Source organism: Rattus norvegicus, chromosome 15 (assembly GCF_021556685.1).
Source record: "Rattus norvegicus strain SHRSP/BbbUtx chromosome 15, alternate assembly SHRSP_T2T, whole genome shotgun sequence".
Classification (NCBI taxonomy): Eukaryota; Metazoa; Chordata; class Mammalia; order Rodentia; family Muridae; genus Rattus; species Rattus norvegicus.
This window is the reverse complement of record NC_141548.1, coordinates 106,349,615-106,368,600: the sequence shown is the minus strand read 5'-3', so window position 1 is coordinate 106,368,600 and position 18,986 is coordinate 106,349,615. Positions and strand designations below refer to the sequence as shown.

Below are 18,986 nucleotides of genomic sequence, written 5' to 3'. Positions count from 1 at the left end.
ACAAGTCCCTGGGTTCGGTCCCCAGCTCTGAAAAAAAGAACCAAAAAAAAAAAAAAAAAAAGAAGCAAGCATCCTGTTCGCATCAGTTCTTCCTGTCTTGTGATTCCCAAGCACAGTTTAGGCTCTGAATACAACTTCCCTGAAAGCTATAGATTTCAATATAAGTTGCATATAGCTTTGACTTCTCCTGCTGTACTGCACAACTTCCTGAAACTACCCTGCTTTCTCTTCCATTTCCAATGTCTAATACAGAGTCAACCCTACATCTTACACATGGAAACTTCTCTTTCTAGGACCAGGAACTGAAGCAAGAGGAGACCAGTGGAGACTGTGCATACCTATAAGGGTATTCCCAGAAGCTTCTTACTATCTGGGTTACAGATATGTCCTGATCAGATAGCTCCACATTGTATAATAAACTGAAAATCTCAAAGTACTCAAATGTTGGAAATTGAAGTTAATTTGTCAAAAACAGGTTGCAATACATGAAAAGGATCTATGAATCATATGAACTCACAGAAGAGCCATTCTGGAGAAGACATTTTTCCATATTTTCCCATTTTGACTGAAAGACAATTAAAGGAATAATGAGATAGAATGGAGTAATAAAGCATTTCAAAATCAAGTGTGTGCTTCTGTAATGATAGTTTCTTTATACAGTGAATTTCTAGGTTCCAGAATGGATGTGCTGGGCTTCTCCGTGCATCCCCGAATCCCATGAACTTTGCTTGGATCCCATAGACTCTTTTTTTCTTCTTCCATCTTTATTAACTTGAGTATTTCTTATTTACGTTTCGATTGTTACTCCCTTTCCCGGTTTCCGGACCAACATCCCCTAGCCCCTCCCCTTCCTCTTCTATATGAGTGTTCCCTCCCCATCCTCCCCCCATTACCACCTTCCCCCCAACAATCACATTTGCTGGGTCTTCAGTCTTGGCAGGACCCAGGGCTTCCCCTTCCACTGGTGCTCATACTAGGATATTCATTGCTACCTATGAGATCAGAGTCCAGGGTCAGTCCATGTATAGTCTTTAGGTAGTGGCTTAGTCCCTGGAAGCTCTGGTTGCTTGGCATTGTTGTACATATGGAGTCTCGAGCCCCTTCAAGCTCTTTCAGTCCTTTCTAAGATTCCTTCAACGGGGGTCCCGTTCTCAGTTCAGTGGTTTGCTGTTGGCATTCGCCTATGTATTTGCTGTATTCTGGCTGTGTCTCTCAGGAGAGATCTACATCCGGTTCCTGCATCATCCATGGGACTAGTGCGGCTTCTAAGCGGGAATCAGATTTGTCAGTGGAGATATGATAATTACAGAGGGGAGTCTAAAGTGCCTGTCTGACATAGAGTATTGCTGATAGGTGAAACCACCACTGGCCCATGCGGTTCAAATTTTTATCAAAATCTTGGCGTTAAAATGTTTCCTGATCATGTTTTTCTATAATTCTAATTTATAATCACAACCCCATGAGTGAAATACCAGTATGTATTTTAACACTAGCAATAAAGTACTATTTAGGTTAAAAAAGAAAAAAGGAAGAGGCGACAGAGATGAGGAAAAGAACCAGTAGAAAATAAATTATTTGTGCATTTATCAATATTGAAACTATTTTTAATTTTATTATGAAAATGTTTTAACCCCTTGTCTAAGGTCTTTTTTTTTTTTTTTCCTTTTTTCGGAGCTGGGGACCGAACCCAGGGCCTTGCGCTTCCTAGGCAAGCGCTCTACCACTGAGCTAAATCCCCAACCCCTAACCCCTTGTCTAAAATGCAACTTTTTATATAGTTGGTCATTCTGAATATTCTAGAAATTTGATGGAAAAACAATCTCACATTTCTATATATTGTGAAACACTGGTTATTAACATGTCCCTTTAAGGAAACAACAACAAAAACATACAAAACAACAACAGAAACAAACACTCCATAAACAACCCAACAGGATTGTGAAGATTGGTTTGTTTATAAAGGTGGCAATTTAAATATATAAAGCTAGAAAATGCATGCTTAGTGTGTGTGTGTGCGCACGCGCGCACGGTTTTACTCTGGTTACTCTGGTTATTTTGTGATGGGCAGTTGTTTTCACTTATTACTTTTAGAGAAGCTTCATCTGATCCTTAGTGCTGCAAATCCAACTGCAAAAGGCATACTTTTGAGTATATATGATGGTGAAATCATAGGCTGGGAACTCCTGCATGACTGTTGCGGCCGACTGCCTGCAAGTAAACATTTAGGAGTGAGAATGCAGTGGACAGCATCTCTGGGGCCTAAACATGGTGGCTGAGATGCAAAATGCCCTACACGTATTCTACTGGATTCTGTACAAGACCCCAGCTTCAGTCTACCCTGGGTGCTGCAAATAGGGTATGGGGTTAACCATGTATGAACACATTTTAGCCTCTATCTACATGACATCATATTTAAAAGACTGGAAACGTTACTGATGTATTTATTATTTAGCACTTTCATACTTAGGAGTGCACCCTTAAGACATCACTGCATAAAGTAGGACTGCAGTAGGCTTGCAGGCCTAGAAGTAGGAACCCCTACAACAGCCTGAGAAGACTGTCCAGCTGTTGCTGAAACTGGCTGCGGAGAGAGGGAAGCCACCTGCAAGTACCAACCCTGTCACTGGCCACCAGCTGCGGCGCTGCCTTGAGCATCCTCTGTAGCTCGCGCCGCAAAGCCAACTGCAAAAGGCAAGCGAATAAACGCAAGGCCAGGACTCCCGCAGCTCTCCCCTTACCCCTCGCCCATGAGGCAGACGCTAGTGCAGAAGCAGAGCGGAGCTGACTGAAGCGCCATACGTGAGGGGCCGCGTCCCCGCCCGCTCAGGCCGGCGCGCCCCGCACGGATCCCGCCTGCTGCCGCTACTGCAGCCTCAGCACCATGACCACTCCGCGCGCTGCGGTTACAGGTTGGTTATGGCCGCTGGCCCTGGAGGCTGCGGCGCGGCGGGCACCGAGTCTTGCACAGGAGGCCCGGAGGCGTCCCGCTAGCCCTTCGCTGGGGCCCGGGCCTGGGCAGGGTCTGGGAACTTGGGAGGCGGCAGAGAGTTCAGTCTGGGGCGCACAGGGAAGGAACCCTGGGAACCACTGGGAGCCACGGTGCGCCCTCTGGCCCCCATGAAAGCTGCTCTCAGGCCGGCCTTGGGAAACCCAGGGCCTTTGGATGGGGCCTGCCCAGCCTGGGCATCCAGCAGGTGCTGGAGGTGGGGGAAGCAGGTGGCTGGAGGTGAAGCTGCATCCAGACCACCATTATGCTGGCCTTGATTGTTTCTGGCCTTCACCAGGGTCAACCTACAACTGGGAGGAGGGTTTGGGGAGTATCTCTGATCCATCGGCTTTTGGGAAGGCCTTCTAGGCCTTGCCCCACCTCATGATCCTGCAGACCTCTGTTTGCTAATTTGCTCTCATTTTTATTAATTGTCCTGGATGAGCAGCTGTCATTAGAGTGGCCGGCATCATCAAGCAAAGTTTTGTCTTGCCAAAGCAATTCCATTTTGTCTTTGAACCTTTAAGAGCCCAGCTTGAAAGGCCTGGATGGAGTCAGGAAATGGGTCCAGAACTGTGACCTAGGGGTTAGTTTTTTCTCTGCCTTAAATGTTCCTTTGAGACAATATAATGTCCCTGAACCTGGACACTGGGTTCTTTACTAGGAAAAAAATCAGCTTTGGGCCCAAATTTCCAAGGACTGTACTGTGATAGTGGACACACACACACACACACACACACACACACACACACACAACCTTTGGGATATTTCCCAAATTCCCCTGTGGGAGATCCCCTGTGGGAAATGGGAAGTAAGGCCCCTTGTGGCTTTTTTTCCCCTAAAGTGGTTAGTCTCTCACATGGGATCAAAAATTAACAGGTAGCTGCTTTTGCTTTTGTTTTTAAATTTTTGATTCCTCGTTTCATAGCTTCTGCTATATCTTTGTTACCTGGGAGAGAAGCAGGGACTGTGGCAGTTTCTAAACAGCAGGAATGTCTTTTTACATCCAGATTGTCCAGATAGGAGCCATGCCTTTTCAAATCTCCACAACCTCAGGAACTGATTTCTGAATTGTTTGGTTCTGTGCTGTTCTACATGGGGCATTCCAGTCTCCTCTGATATCATTTTGAGCCAGCTATTTGATAAAACCATATAAGGAAAGGGGGAAACTTGAGCTTTGCCAAATAGCTAAACGTCTAAAGGGCCATTGGCTTCTCTTACCTGTCCACAGGTGAGTAGTAATGCACTGTCATTGGAAAGGATGGTATTAGACAGACTTTAAAAACAAATCCATGATTTGTGAAATGGTAACAATAGACTTATAACTTTGGGTATGACATGCAAGGATATTCAAGAGGAAAATGCAGCTAAAAGAACAAAATCTACTCAGAAACATTTGCTCACAGTTCAGTGATCTAAAGGCTATATAGTGGTGTCCCCCCCCCCCCTTTGTGAATGGCAGTGTATTGCAGTTACTTTTATTTTCTCACCCGCATAAAAAGTGACTGTATGTGTGTGTGTGTATCTGTGGAAAAACATATTTATTTTATCATTCATCAGTGGTGCTAAGATAATTTTAGATTTGTATGCCTGGATGGAAAACAAGTCACATGTAGATCTCAAGGTGTAAGGAAAAGTTCAGTCTCAGCCACGATAGTCTAACATAAGCAGGTATTGAACTAGGATCTCGGTGTTCTATAAAGGAAAGAAATGGGCCTACCCCTTAAGAATCTATCAGGAAATTACCCATGTATTTTCATGTGTGCTTCATCAAGCAGTGAGAAGTACTCCATTCTCATTTGGATCTGGAAACAGTACTCTTATGCTTCAAGAGGCTATAAACTATCCCTGCTCCCAAATGGTATCTGCTTTAGAAATTGAGCGCCTATCCAGTCAGATGAGTCTCACCCGTGTCAAGGACTTTCCCAAGAAGCTTCGTACCTTCATAATTTTTCCTCTACAGACAATTTAATATTTTGAATATTTGTTATCTTCTGAAATATTTCTTGTGTTCTTATATTACAAAACATTATTATACATGTACACATATCTGCATGCTCAAATGTATAACTGTCAGTATCAATGTATAACCTACTCAGTCTATTGAATGTTTGCGTGCATGTTTTCAGTCTGACAATTTGGTGTTGAATAACCAATTGGTGTGCTCTTTCCTGTGCAAGACCGTTTCTCCTGCGCTCAGCATTCCTTAGTGTCCTGTAGGTTTTTGTGTATTGCCTACAAGAACATATCAATTGCTGTTATCCTGGTTCAGCTTATGTTTGGGCAACCATGCTGGTAAAATATATAGTTTTTATTTTAAATAATAAAGGACCTAGAGACAATCAAAGTGTAGAGAAAATAGATACCCGTATAGTTTTTAATAAGCTAATACAAATGAGTACAATATTCACATTTTTAGTAGCCTTGTTACACTCAGAACTTTTACATAACTGAGGTCATAATGTTAATCAGTCTTTATGCCATTGTTTTTACATACTATTTATTATAAATATTTGAAGTGTTTCTGTATAGCTTGCTCACTTGAAAACTTTGTAAGACTAAACAGCACTATCCCCAACAACCATAACCTCACTTGATGAACTGTTACATATGTCATTGGGTACTTGTTGCTTCTTCTTTTTCACCACTATAAAAAAAAGGCTTGATAGGACATAATGCTACATTAATCAATTGCTATCTTAATTGTTTCTATCCTGAAAAATTAGCAATTATGTTCTTCAGAAGAAGCACACGAGCTTTATGGATATATGAATATTTATCCAAAGACATATATAAAACTTAATGTCATTTTTCATAAATTAACTCTGTGATGTGTGTGTGTGTGTGTGTGTGCGTGTGCGCGTGCACGCGACCTCATGAATTTATATGCCCCACATGTATGCAGGTGTTTGTGGAGGCCAGGGAATGTCAGATACCCTGGAAGTAGAGCCATTATATGACCATTGGGAACTGAACCTAGATCTACTGTAAGAACAGCTTAGTTATCACTTCAACCCCACAAAATATAATTTTAATATATATGTATATACTATATTCCATGCTTTGCATATAAACCTGACATTTTTAAAGCATGCTTGAGTGACCTTCCCTCTGAAAATAATTAATAACTTGACCCTATGACCTTAAACTATTTAGAAATTCTCCTGAAAACCAAGTAACAAACTTGAACCTTTATATTGAAACTGAGGTTGAAAACTATAAAAATTGAAAGCTGAAAAAGTAAATAAATGCCTGAATTTTTAGGCAAAATAGGGGTGGTGCTCAGTCTAATTTTGTTTTGCTTTTTCCTTTTATTACATAAACTTTAGATAATTGATCAAAGGCATTTTAGTTAAAACTGTGCATCCGCAAGTTGAGGAAGACGTGAACATAGATCCTGGACCTTAGAAACAAATGCTTTTGGGTTGAGTCCATAGAGATGTTGTAGTTTACAGCTCTCTCTAGGTGGGTTGTACAACTCTAAGAAAGAGAACAACCTCCTAATGTTAGGATGGTGATGGCTAACACTGGGCCCTGGATGCTAGTAAGACAAATGTTTCAGTTCTGAAGCAGTTTCCTGAGAAGGTCCCATTGCAAGCAGAGCTAGACCCAGAGGAATATGCTCTGAACCAGTTAGTCCAGAGGAGGAGCAGGTGCAGAGCTCCAGGGATGTAGCAAAGGAAGATTAGGAATACAAAAGGCCAGAACCCTGTAGCCAAAGGAGTCATTTATGGGGAGATCAAGAGGGAAAATTATATCCAATTATGCAAAGGAAAGCGATGAAAGGAACACTTTGTCTGCAGAGAGGATGGCATGTCTGGAAGATGGCCAACAAAGACATACACACATGCTCCTCATGACCAAGAAAACAGCACAAATGGAACACAGCCATGTTTCAGAGTGAAATAGGATCATTTCCCCCTTTCAGATAAAAAAGTATCCAAATACACAGATCAAAATAGGTAATCATGTGCCAGGAAAAAAATAAATAAAGCAGCGCCAATGTCTACATATAGCCTGGCGAAGATTGAATTTGAAACTGAGAAGGAAAATAGCTCATCAGCATTCTGACCAAGTGTTTGATTTTCTTTTTAAATTGTACGTGTGCAAATTTCAGACTGACTTGATACTCTCTACCCCAAGTTATCAATAAACAGTAAAATAACATTCTAAAAAGTGGGTAATTTTGAAAAATATTACAGAACAGTTCTCTAATAGGCTCAAATAGAGAAAGGATGCATGGAAGGCTAGTTAAACCAGTGAGATTGAAGTATATGAACTTCGGAAAATCAGTTAAATAAGGAGAAAAATTATTTTAAGGCAGTCGTAGTTGCTATCTTCAACAAAGTTCTGAGTATAGACTCCTTAGAAATACAATCAGCATTATAGGGTGGATAATTGAAGTATTGTTGATTACTAAAAGTACTGTGAGTGGGAGGAAATGAGGCTTGGAAATTTTGTGGCCTCTCAGAGCTCTGGGCTCTAAAAGGACATTAGGAATGAACACTCCAGGTGAAAAAGCAAAGAAAATGAAAAAAAAAAGGAGAGAACTATACAGAGAAGGGAAAGATAAAAAGTTGGAAATTAAAACAGGGATGAGCTATGGCAAAGTACAAAAGTTCTGTATCAGACAGATAGAAAGGATTACATTATTTCTAGTCTTTAAGTATATTCATATTTCTGTGGCATATATTGATTGTGTGTAGTGATGAGTTTCTTAGGAACAGTTTCTAATATATCATATTCTCTGACCATACTCACCTCACAGCCCTTTTCTACTCTTCCTTTCCTGCAAACTGGCCTCCTTCGTTCTCTTTGTCTTTTGCTTTCATGATATATACATATATATGAACATACTATGTGCATACATAGAGACATATATACACATACACATACACACATATCACACACACATAACACACACACACACACACACACACACACACACACACACACGGTTTTGTGTATCTTCAAACAGTCTGGGGACCACAAATAAGAGAAATAGAGTATTGATCTATGGGTCTGGCTTACTTGACTTAATATGATGATCTCCAGTTGTAATTTATTATCCAGAAAGTATATTTCATTTATCTTTATGGCAGAATAAAAACCCCATTGTGTTTACAACACGTTAACTGACATCTAGCTTGATTCCATGGCTTGGCGACTGGGTGAAGTGCTGCAATAAAGATGGACATGCATTTGTCGCTATAGTATGTTCATTTAGAGTCCTTAGTTTATAGTCCCGGGAGTCATATGGTTTGGCTGTAGGTAATTCCCTGCTGAGAAGTCTCCATGCTGTTTCACAATAACTCGATAACTTCTCATTCCCACCATCGATGTTTAGTAGTTCCCTCCTCTCCTACCCTTGCTAGCATTTGTTGTTTTATTTCTTAATTACCACTATTGTCTGTGATGAGATGGAATCCCAGTGTAGTTTTAACTTACATTTTATTAATAGCTAAGGATGTAGAGTATTTATTGACAATTTGTATTTGATAACTTGAGAACTATCTCTTCATTTCTTTAATGTACTTATTGATGCATTGTTTGAGTTTTTGCTGTCTGGGTGGCCTTTCCCTTGAGTTCTTTGTATATTCTAGATACTAATCCTCTGTCAGATGTGTAATAATGATCTATACTCATCAGTAGTAAGTATTAGAATGCTGGAAATCAGGCTGCTATTGGAAACACTGGATGATCTGTTGGTGGTAATGGTAACAGAAGTGGATGACACTTTTAGCAGTAGAAACAAAAATGCTAACAGATTTGGTTACAAAAAGAAAAGATTGAAATGGAAAAATGGATGGAACACAAGTAGTATTTCTAAGATCGTAGGATTCTGAACCTTTTTATTAGTATTTTTTTATGACTGTGGAAAACCACAAAGCTTTCAAAGCTTTCAAAGCTTACCTTTCAAAGCACAAGCTAAATTGTTTTATTTGTTTTCTTTTTAACTGTTATTATTATGAAACCCACACATGATTTCTAGAGGATAAGAAATATTTTCATGAAATAATTACCTAATACTTTTATTGAAAACAATTATTTCTGCAGTATATTCTGATCATGGTTTCCACCCCCAACTCTTTCCTGATACTCCCTGACTCCCTACCCAGCCAATGACATGCCCTTTCTTTATCTCTCTAGAAAACAAATACCTTCTAAAAGTAGAAAGTATAGAAGCATTCCATACCTAAGATCCACATTTATATTAGCAAGATAAGTCTTTCATGTTTTATAGCCAGGAGACATCAGTTATAAAATTTTATTGAAGTTTAAATACTGAACAGTATGAAACTGAAGCAGAGAGGAACCTCCTGAACATGAAACATGGAAATGTATGTAACCATTCTTTCCATGGGCTAAAGTACAGACATTAAAGTGTATGTTACAAGTAAGACTAAATAATAATAAAACTTGCTGATTTGGGAAGAACTTTCCTTGAATTATTGTTTTCATCTCCCTCAATTCAATATAGCTAGACAAATAGATAGACAGGCAGATAGAGATATTTAATGGAGAAAAAGAGCTTCCCTAGTGAACTATAAAAAAATTTTCTATTTAAAATACTTCATTCTTTGAAAATGTCATGTAAAATATTCTGATTACATTCACTCCCATTACTCCCTGACAATGCCTAGGTCCATTCACATTCTACTACCTCCTTCTTCCTGTCTTTACAAAACCAGTCAAATGTGTGCTGCCCATATATCCCTTATAAAGAGTCATACACCAAAGTACTGTCAACTAACCAAGGGTCACACCCATAAAGGAAACTGATTCTCCTTCTTATAACCATCAGCTATCCATAGCTCCCTGGTTGGAAAAGAAGGTTGTGAACCTCCCCGCCCCACCCCACAAACTAGAATATTGACTATTTTGATCTGGTGCAGGCAACCAGGGCTGTGGGAGTTCAAGAGTGCAGCATTTGGCACTGTCACATCCAGAAAAAAAAATGTTTCAGTCTGGTTTTACTCAACCTCTAGCTCTTACAATCTTTGCCCTCTCTCTTCCACAGTGGTCTGATACTTTTTCTTAACAGGCTGCATAGATAGCAATAACCTTCTATCACCATTAAAGCTAGCAATCAGGAGGAATCACCCTGGTCATCACCAAGTTGATTGTTCTTTGTGCTGTGACTTCCCTTGAATTTTTAGTCTGATGTATCCTGAAGGCCCTCAGAAAAATAGTGTGGTCTATTGCCATTGCTTCTGGTTTCATACCAGAAGTAGATAGTAATACCCCTTTGTTGAAGAGCTCCCACACAGGCACATGTTGACATGGATGTTAAAGGACATCTCTCAAGGGTCAATTCTCCCCTTGTAGGCAAAGAGAGGCTATAGAGACTAATCAGTGGATCCCATGGTGATTTTTAACATTGACATTTTTTTCTTTAAAATTTTTGAACACCCACATTTTACTCAGGATGTCAAAGAGTTAGAGATGTTTGTACTTGAGGAGAGGACAAGGACTTGTTTGGCCTGTTGACTGAATTTTATGAGTAAAGGCTGAGAAAGGAGACATAATCTCCATGACTTCCTTATTCTTCACTTTGTGGTCAATAGGGAATCTAAAATCATCAGATCTATAGAAGCAGATAGTAAGATGTTGGATTCCAGGGCATAGAGTAAGAAGAAGGGGGGGATTTCTAACTGCTAGGCATAAAGTTCATTTTTGCAAAATGGATAAATCTTAGATATCACCTTTATGACATTGTTTCTATGATGAATAACATTAATTACTCAAAGCTTTGTTCAGATGAAATAGCTATATATTAAGTATTCTTTCAATTTAAGATAATTTTGTACACAAACATACATACACACACATCTGTATATTGACTATTGAAGAGTGAAACTAGGGCCTTGCCTCTACTGGGCAAGTGCTCTACCATTGGACTACCTTCAGCCCTGTGTTTACTCTTTATTTTGAGGAATGACTCTCAAATGCTTGCCTTGGACTGACTATAGAGAACTGATGATTTGAATTTGTGGTCTTCCTGGCTCAGACTCCTTAGTAACTAGGATATTAGGCCTACACCAATAGTCCCAATTAATAATTTTGTTGTTGTTGTTGCTGCTGCTGCTGCTGTTTGATTGATTTGTTTTAACTGCAAATCATGTGTAAATTTGTTCATGTGTAACAAATACAGACTTGTTTCCCCCTGCCATACTATGCTAGTTTGAACCTGTAGGGTTACAAGACAAGAGGAGCCTCTGATATTATCGGTTATTCTGAATTCTTTTACTAAACTCAATAATGTTAAAGGTCAAGTTACGTTTAATTTTCTTAATTTAAGCAACAACAACAACAACAACAAAAATCCTCAAATCCTTGATAAAGTGATTACATTGCTTTTAGCATCCTTTTAGAAAGAACCAGAGAAAAATAGTATACTGTTGTTACTTGGACTGTAGGGATTCAGCATAAAAAAAAAATTAGAGGATTCATTTTCTGTTTCTAGTCAGTAGCCTTTTAGAAAAAGACAAAGGAAGTGTCTGTCTTTGAAGATGGAACTTGGATGTGTTTGTCCCTGTCTGTGTGGTCACTCACCTTGGGTGGCCTGGCATCCTGCTGTCAGAAACAGTAAAGCCTGCAGCAATCTGTTTTTGCAGAACAACATCTGAGTAAGTGAAGGTCAGGACACAAAAGAACCCAAGAGAAAGACTGCATTTGGGAGAGGGAGAGGAAAAAGGAAGATGGAGGAGAAAGAGAGAGAGGAAAGGAGGGAGGGAGGGAGGGGGGGCAGGAGAGGAGAGAAAAATAGCATACAATCAAAATCAAGGCAAATACTTTTAAATACTAGACTACATATTTTTTTGCCTCTGGATTTTGATTAACACATTGAGGATGAGAACTTCTTCAGAAAGAAAGCAGGGACTGGGAACACTGTGTGATACATAGCAAGGTCTCAACAGTGTTCTTAGTTCTGAGGTGAAAAAAATAAAGGATTTTACAAGTAATTATAAGGATTCTGTAATGGCAGGAGAGAGCAGAAACAGCTGTTCTGCTGCAACTCCCAGGAGTCAAAATTTCCAACACATCTTAGTCCTACTAAGTGACACTCTCCTGCCCCCTGTGATGTGGCCTCGGCTGTGGATCAGAGAAAACCACTTACCCTCCTGTCTTCCTTCTGAGCAGAAGCCAAGTGGGAGGAAAAGCTACAACCAGCTCAAAAAAATTCTGAGCAGAGGATCTCCAGAGGGCTGAAGGAAACTTCCAGAAAGATCTGAAGAAACTGCCATTTCAGGCCTAGAGGCGGGCATTCTCAATTTCTTTTGTAAAACCTGGGGTAGATGAGACTCAGAGGCTCCTATCTTTTCTCCAGGACAGACAGAAAAATAGTTCCATTCATAAAGCCTCCGAAGGCTCTGATAGAAGCAAGGTATAAGAGGCAGGCTAACAGAGGGAAACCCAGGACCCTGCTCTCTGCCAGCTTAGCACACACTAACTCTGTGTGAGCGCCCTCTCTAAGCCCTAGTTTTATGGTAGAAACTAGACAGATACCTGGTTCATTCAGACAGGATTAGGGGCTGAAATGATCTATTCGAAGTCCTGCACCCAGTCCATGGTGAAAATAAAAAAAAAAAATCTTACCAAATGAAATGATCTGAAGTTTTATTTATCTTCTATTTTTAAATATATAATTATTTTTATTTTATGTGCATTGGTGTTTTTGCCTTTGTGTGTGTGTGTGTGTGTGTGTGTGTGTGTGTGTGTGTGTGTGCGTGTGTGTGTGTGTGTGTGTCAGACACCTGGAACTAGAGTTAGAGGTGGTTGCGAGTTGCTACGTGGATGCTGGGAATTGAAACCAGGTCCTCTCGGACAGCAGCCAATACTCTTATCTACTAAGCCATCTCTCCAGACCCCAGTTTAAAATTTTAAAGAACACAGATTTAACAATAAGTGAACATCATTTACACAGCACCATTTTTTTTTATCTTTATTAACTTGAGTATTTCTTATTTACATTTCGATTGTTATTCCTCTTCCCGGTTTCCAGGCCAACATCCCCCTAATCCCTCCCCTTCTCCTTCTTTATGGGTGTTCCCCTCCCCATCCTCTCCCCATTACCGCCCTCGCCCTCCCCGCAACAATCACGTTCACTGGGGGTTCAGTCTTGGCAGGACCAAGGGCTTCCCCTTCCACTGGTGCTCTTACTAGGATATCCATTGCTACCTATGAGGTCAGAGTCCAGGGTCAGTCCACGTATAGTCTTTAGGTAGTGGCTTAGTCCCTGGAAGCTCTGGTTGCTTGGCATTGTTGTTTATATGGGGTCTCGAGCCCCTTCAAGCTCTACCAGTCCTTTCTCTGATTCCTTCAACGAGGGTCCCGTTCTCAGTTCAGTGGTTTGCTGCTGGCATTCGCCTCTGTATTTGCTGTATTCTGGCTGTGTCTCTCAGGAGTGATCTACATCCGGCTCCTGTCGGCCTGCACTTCTTTGCTTCATCCATCTTATCTAGTTTGGTGACTGTATATGTATGGGCCACATGTGGGGCAGGTTCTGAATGGGTGTTCCTTCTGCCTCTGTTCTACACTTTGCCTCCCTATTCCCTGCCAAGGGCATTCTTGTTCTCCTTTTAAAGAAGGAATGAAGCATTCGCATTTTGGTCATCCGTCTTGAGTTTCATTTGTTCTGACACAGCACCATTCTTTTTTTTTTTTTTAATTGTTTGAGACCTTTTATCTGCGTATAGGTCAAAAAACACTGCTTTCTTCTGGTTTTCTTTATATGTTTGCATATTACTTGAAAATTGTCTATTTTTGTCCATTTTCTTGGGCAGGGGAAGAAGTTCTTTGGCTTTCATTGACTTTTATGTACTCTCTATTCTCACTATGTGAGAAGAGAGATTTTTCTAGTCACTATTGCTATAAATTTTGATATTGTTTGCTCTATAGCTTCTTTGGATTTTGATTTTTAATTTTCAAGACAAGGTCTCCCTGTATATCTTTTGCTGCCCTGAAACTCTCTGACTTGCCTACCTCTACTGGAACTAAAGGTGTGCACCACTACTGCCTGGCTTGGTGCTTGTCTTTCGGTGTACATCAGTTTTTAATTTCTAAACAACGCCAACAGTACCACTCACTCTTCTTCGTAATTTCTGAAGTATTTTTCTGCATCAGAAGCTCTTATGCCTTTCTCTTTGCAATTTCCTCATTAATTTTAGCTTAAATCTCTCTGCACTGTGTGCTGTTTTGTATGGACACACATTTATTCTTGTGTTTTCTTGATAACTGATTGGTTTCTAAATTTTTTATGATGATCAGCCTTCTTTTTTTTTATTATTAACTTGAGTATTTCTTACTTACATTTCGAGTTTATTCCCTTTCCCGGTTTACGAGCCAACATCCCCCTAGCCCCTCCCCCTCCCCTTCTTTATGGATGTTCCCCTCCCCATCCTCCCCCCATTGCCACCCTCCCCCCAACAATCACGTTCACTGGGGGTTCAGTCTTAGCAGGACCCAGGGCTTCCCCTTACACTGGTGATCTTACTAGGATATTCATTGCTACCTATGAGGTCAGAGTCCAGAGTCAGTCCACGTATAGTCTTTAGGTAGTGGCTTAGTCCCTGGAAGCTCTGGTTGCTTGGCATTGTTGTACATATGGGGTCTCGAACCCCTTCAAGCTTTCCAGTTCTTTCTCTGATTCCTTCAACGGGGGTCCTGTTCTCAGTTCAGTGGTTTGCTGCTGGCATTCGCCTCTGTATTTGCTGTATTCTGGCTGTGTCTCTCAGGAGAGATCTACATCCGGGTCCTGTCTGCCTGCACTTCTTTGCTTCATCCATCTTGTCTAATTGGGTGGCTGTATATGTATGGGCCACATGTGGGGCAGGCTCTGAATGGGTGTTCCTTCTGCCTCTGTTTTAAATTTTGCCTCCCTATTCCCTCCCAAGGGTATTCTTGTTCCCCTTTCAAAGAAGGAGTGAAGCATTCGCAGTTTGGTCATCCTTCTTGAGTTTCATGTGTTCTGACACATATAAAAATTCTTAAGATTAAAAAACAAAAGTTTGAGAAAAGAGATGTGTCAGGGTTAATGGTGCTTGTCAAAATACAGCTGGTGACATGAATTTCATCCCAGGATCTCATGGAGAAAAGGAGAGAACTGAGTTCAGAGAATTGTCCTCTGACCCCATCTCTGACCCACAGTCCTCTTATAGAATGAACAATCATCAATTAGTAATTATTTATTATTATTACTATTATTATTATTGTTTGAAAATTTCAAACAAGGTATTTTGATTATATTTATTATCCTTCCCTAGTTCCTCCTAGTTCTACCCTTTTCTTAAAAACAAGCTTTTGTTGTCCTTACTGATTTTTAAATCCACCAAGTCCACTTCTAGTTGTTATCTTCTATTTAATCTATATTTCTCTTGAAGATGTTGTGTTTTCCCTAAATTTTGAACAACAGGAGCTATTTAGTTACATTTATCCATCTGTTCAATCTCATATCAAAGATTAGAGGAATATGGTGGCCGTGAGCTTAGAGTGGATTTGGGGTCTGACGAGTGGATTTTCTTATCGAATTTCATTTCAATGTCTGAGCATAACCTTTGCAGACAGACACACATTCCTTATGCCTCATGTTATAAGCATCTATTTTATAGTTTGCAGACTCATTGTGTATCCACTTAAGAACTGATGAGAAGAAAAGCTAACTCTAGGAAGTCATGAGACCATCAGGCTGGAATGAGTAAATGCTTTTCTCCTCATCTTTTACATTTAGAGGAAATGGGATTGAAATACAGTAGGTCATTTCTAGGAGTTATTTTAATGTCAAAAGTACAAATAAGTGGGTAATGATCTCAGAAACAAAAAAAGGCAGTTTGATTATTCATGAGAAATTTGACCTTTCCTTTGAAGAAAATTAATAGACATTTAAAATAAACTAGTAGTGAAAACAACTGTAAAGAAAATAAATTAGTAATAACAACTTCAAAATTAGGAGATGAAGGATGTCTGTATGATTTCACAAATAGTAATGTGTGAGGAATATATAAATCCTGATCTGTTAGAAAATATCTCCATCCTACTGTTTGTTGAAAAAAAACCTTTATTTTTAATTCAGTAGTTCTGTGAGCTGCATTGTCTTGGCTCACACACTAGGTCAAGTTTACTCCTAAGACTCATTAGTCTATAAAATGATTCTTGGAAAAAAATGAGCGAGCTAATGTATGATATACCTAAGACAATGTATGGTATATAATAAGATTCCAATAGACATTTTAATTGGAAGGAGTCTGCTTTTGCATGAGATTAAAGGTTATCTGGAAAGAATTGAATCAAATGAGCTCATTATTTTATTATGAAAACTTTCACGTTTCACATAATATGTGTGTGTGTGTGTGTGTGTTTGTATATGTGTGCATTTGTGGTTCTGAAGCTACTTACACACTGACTGAGGAATAGCATTAGGTTTCATGTCAAATTTTGTCACTTCCTTAAAATAGTTTTGACTGTTTAAAAAATGAAATAAAATTAGTAATTAAGCACCCACTAACCAGACAACACTGGGATTGCTATATCTGAGCTTCAGAAAATGCTGTGGAGTTATGTACTAAGCTGTGAGAGCTCTAAAATGTCATGTCTGGAGGGAATGGAAGGAAATAATGCTAGACTCTGTTGTTGGTGCCTTGGCAGGCCGTGCAAATGATCTGGTCTAGGAGAGGAATAGGGCTGTTGGTCATTGAACACAGTGATGGGACACCTGTCAGAGCAAGAACAGGTGTAGAAGCGGAGGCTCAGGGTTTATCTGTGCTTTGAGGGTAGAAGGAAGGCCAAGTGGGCAAAGAAAATGAAGACAGTCCAAATGGATGCTGGATAACAAACAATGTGGCAAAAGCAATGAGATATTTTTCCTAATTTAAATAATGGCGTAAGACATACAGTGTTGTGTGCATTTGCTCTAAGTGCAAATGTCTTCCTTCTAAGAAGGAAGTTGGCAAGGAGAACTGTTGACTGTTACAGAAATAAGGGTTGTCCCTATTTCAGTACCAGGAACTGGTGTCCCCATTTGTCTTCAAGTATTATTATCGTATATTAAAGTATGGTATCGATTTAAATGTGAAAGCGGAAAAAAGGTTACTAGGAAATCTTGTTCAAACATAAATCTTTTATATTTGTGTGTTTGTATATGTCTTCCTGCATGTGTGTACTCGTGTCATGTGTGCACAGTGACTACAGGGACCAAAAAGAGTATTGTGAGATCTACTAAAACTGGTGTTACAGACTATTGTGAGCCACCCTGTGACTTCGGGAAACCTGGGTTCTTTGTTAGAATAGCAAGTGTTCTTTTTTTTTTTTCCTTACCCAAACACATGGAATCAGTTATTAATTTTGCTCAACAGCATGAACTCAGTAAGAAAAGAAATCAGGTGCTAGTTGAACCAGCAACTTTTCCCAACTCCCAAACACACTAGTTGCAAGTAGGGTATACTGCCACAAGACGGTGCAGTCCTGTAATTCTACTAGTTCAAACATAACCCTGACCAGCTATGTCAAAATGACCTGAGATTATTTTTTTTTCTTTTATTAACTTGAGTATTTCTTATATACATTTCGAGTGTTATTCCCTTTCCCAGTTTCCGGGCAAACATCCCCCTCCCCCCTCCCCTTTCTTATCGGTGTTCCCCTCCCCACCCTCCCCCCATTGTCCCCCTCCCCCCAACAGTCTAGTTCACTGGGGGTTCAGTCTTAGCAGGACCCAGGGCTTCCCCTTCCACTGGTGCTCTTACTAGGATATCCATTGCTACCTATGAGGTCAGAGTCCAGGGTCAGTCCATGTATAGTCTTTAGGTAGTGGCTTAGTCCCTGGAAGGTCTGGTTGCTTGGCATTGTTGTACATATGGGGTCTCGAGCCCCTTCAAGCTCTTCCAGTTCTTTCTCTGATTCCTTCAACGGGGGTCCTATTCTCAGTTCAGTGGTTTGCTGCTGGTATTCGCCTCTGTATTTGCTGTATTCTGGCTGTGTCTCTCAGGAGCGATCTACATCCGGCTCCTGTCGGTCTGCACTTCTTTGCTTCATCCATCTTGTCTAATTGGATGGCTGTATATGCATGGGCCACATGTGGGGCAGACTCTGAATGGGTGTTCCTTCAGTCTCTGTTTTAATCTTTGCCTCTCTCTTCCCTGCCAAGGGTATTCTTGTTCCCCTTTTAAAGAAGGAGTGAACCATTCACATTTTGATCATCTGTCTTGAGTTTCATTCGTTCTAGGCATTTAGGGTAATTCAAGCATTTGGGCTAATAGCCACTTATCAGTGAGTGCATACCATGTATGTCTTTCTGTGTTTGGGTTAGCTCACTCAGGATGATATTTTCCAGTTCCAGCCATTTGCCTACGAATTTCATAAAGTCGTTGTTTTTGATAGCTGAGTAATATTCCATTGTGTAGATGTACCACATTTTCTGTATCCATTCCTCTGTTGAAGGGCATCTGGGTTCTTTCCAGCTTCTGGCTATTATAAATAAGGCTGCAATGAACATAGTGGAGCACGTGTCTTTGTTATATGTTGGGGCATCTTTTGGGTATATGCCCAAGAGAGGTATAGCTGGATCCTCAGGCAGTTCAATGTCCAATTTTCTGAGGATCCTCCAGACTGATTTCCAGAATGGTTGTACCAGTTTGCAATCCCACCAACAATGGAGGAGTGTTCCTTTTTCTCCACATCCTCGCCAGCATCTGTTGTCCCCTGAGTTTTTGATCTTAGCCATTCTCACTAGTGTGAGGTGAAATCTCAGGGTTGTTTTGATTTGCATTTCCCTTATGACTAAAGATGTTGAACATTTCTTTAGGTGTTTCTCAGCCATTCGGCATTCCTCAGCTGTGAATTCTTTGTTTAGCTCTGAACCCCATTTTTTAATAGGGTTGTTTGTTTCCCTGTGGTCTAACTTCTTGAGTTCTTTGTATATTTTGGATATAAGGCCTCTATCTGTTGTAGGATTGGTAAAGATCTTTTCCCAATCTGTTGGTTGCCGTTTTGTCCTAACCACAGTGTC

The 18,986-nt window shown here is 40.2% G+C and overlaps 1 protein-coding gene across 7 annotated transcripts in view; it reads left to right on the top strand.

The window, feature by feature from the left end:
* The first annotated feature begins 2,573 nt into the window (after positions 1-2,573).
* The window catches only part of Nalcn (sodium leak channel, non-selective), a 352,387-nt gene continuing 335,974 nt past the window's right edge, over positions 2,574-18,986 (top strand). For 4 of the 7 annotated variants that reach the window (XM_087585084.1, XM_087585083.1, XM_087585081.1 and 1 more), the window contains exon 1: positions 2,574-2,909. The gene's annotated coding sequence lies outside the window, so the exon portion shown is untranslated. 7 annotated transcript variants of the gene reach the window in all.